General features: G+C 49.9%; 1 protein-coding gene across 1 annotated transcript in view; it reads right to left on the bottom strand.

Moving 5' to 3' along the window:
- The window catches only part of MAN2B1 (mannosidase, alpha, class 2B, member 1), a 24,727-nt gene that overhangs the window by 6,036 nt on the left and 16,674 nt on the right, over window positions 1-2,017 (bottom strand). The gene's annotated exons all lie outside the window — the stretch shown is intronic.

Genomic DNA, 2,017 nt, shown 5'->3' with positions numbered 1-2,017 from the left:
TTTTTTAAGACAGAGACTTGCTCTGTCGCCCAGGCTGCAGTGCAGTGGCGCAATCTCAGCTCACTACAGCCTCTGCCCCCTGGGTTCCAGCAATTATCCTGTCTCATCCTCCTGGATGGCTGGGATTACAGGCGTAAGCCACCACGCCTGGCTAATTTTTGTATTTTTGGTAGAGATGGGGTTTCGCAATGTTGGTCAGGCTGGTCTCGAACTCCTGACCTCAGGTAATCCATCCGCCTTGGCCTCCCAAAGGGCTGGGATTACAGGCATAAGCCAATGCACCCGGCCTGGGTTTTGTTTTGTTTTGTTTTGTTTTGTTTTGTTTTGTTTTGAGACTGAGTCTTGCTCTATTGCCCAGGCTGGAGTACAGTGGTGTGATCTTGGCTCACTGCAACCTCTGCTTCCCGGGTTCAAGCAATTCTCCTACCTCAGCCTCCTGAATAGCTGGGACTACAGGCACATGCCACCATGCCTAGCTAATTTGTGTATTTTCACTAGAGACGGGGTTTCACCATATTGGCCAGGCTGGTCTCGAACTTCTGACCTTGTGATACACCTGCCTCAGCCTCCCAAAGTGCTGGGATCACAGGCATGAGCTAACACGCCGGCCCCTTTTTTTTCAATTTAAAATTTTTTTAGGGCCGAGCGCAGTAGCTCACTCCTGTAATCCCAGAACTTTGGGAGACCAAGTTGGGTGGATAACCTGAGGTCAGGAGTTTGATACCAGCCTGGCCAACACAGTGAAACTCTATCTCTACTAAATTTAAAAAAAAAAATTAAATTAAATTTGTTTTCTAGAGATGGGGTCCCACTGTGTTGCCTGGGGCTAGTCTCCAAGCCCTGGGCTCAAGCAGCCCACCATACCCAGCCATTCAACCTGATTTTCTCTTTTTTGTTTGTTTTTGAGACAGAGTCTTGCTCTGTCCCCCAGGCTGCAGTGCAGTGGCATGATCTCGGCTCACTGCAACCTCCCCGTCCTGGGTTCAAACGATTCTCCTGCCTCTCCCTCCAGAGTAGCTGGGACTACAAACATATACCACCACGCCCAGCTAATTTTTGTATTTTTGGTAGAGACAAGGTTTCACTATGTTGGCCAGGCTGGTCTCAAACTCCTGACCTCAGGTGACCTGCCCACCTCAGCCTCCCAAAGTCCTGGGATTACAGGCATGAGCCACCATGCCCACCCCAACCTTATTTTCAATCTCACCACCTCTTACCACCTCCGTGGCCTTCCAGGGCTAGTGCAGTCAACCCCTTCCAGGTGCCAGCACTTCCACACTGGCTGCCTACAATCTGTTCTCCCACAACAGCCAGAGCACACCTGTGATACCCTAAGTCCCATCAAAGCCCTCCTCTGCTGCAGACCAGGGCCAGCTTGGGCATCTGATGTGTGAACCACAATGCCAGAACTCACAAGACTTTTAGAGGCCTGTGGGAATGTTTTAACTTCTTTTCTTTCCGTTTTTTTTTTTTTTTCAGATGGGGTCTGGCTCTGTTGCCCAGGCTGTGGAGTACAGTGGCGCGATCTCGGCTCACTGCAAGCTCCGCCTCTCAGGTTCACGACATTTTCCTGCCTCAGCCTCCCAAGTAGCTGGGACTACAGGCACCTGCCACCACGCCCAGCTAATCTTTTTGTATTTTTAGTAGAGACGGGGTTTCACCATGTTCGCCAGGATGGTCTCGATCTGCTGACCTCGTGATCCACCCCCCCTCAGCCTCCCAAAGTGCTGGGATTATAGGCGTGAGCCACCGCGCCCAGCCTCTTTTCTTTCATTTTAATAAAAATATAAAAAAGATGTTTTCTTCCTAACATGAACAGTCCAACTACAAAACTTCTTTTTTTTTATTTTTTGAGACAGGGTCTCACTTTGTCACCCAGGCTGGAGTGCAGTGGCATGATCTCGGCTCACTACAACCTCTGCCACCTGGGCTCAAGCAATCCTCCTTCCTCAGCCCCCAAGTGGCTGGGATTACAGACATTACCACCATGCCCAGCTAATTTTTTATGTTTTTTGTA

The sequence above is a fragment of the Mandrillus leucophaeus genome, unplaced genomic scaffold, assembly GCF_000951045.1.
Source record: "Mandrillus leucophaeus isolate KB7577 unplaced genomic scaffold, Mleu.le_1.0 Scaffold463, whole genome shotgun sequence".
NCBI classification, from domain to species: Eukaryota; Metazoa; Chordata; class Mammalia; order Primates; family Cercopithecidae; genus Mandrillus; species Mandrillus leucophaeus.
The sequence above is the reverse complement of the archived record's forward strand: the minus strand, read 5'-3'. Positions and strand labels throughout refer to the sequence as shown.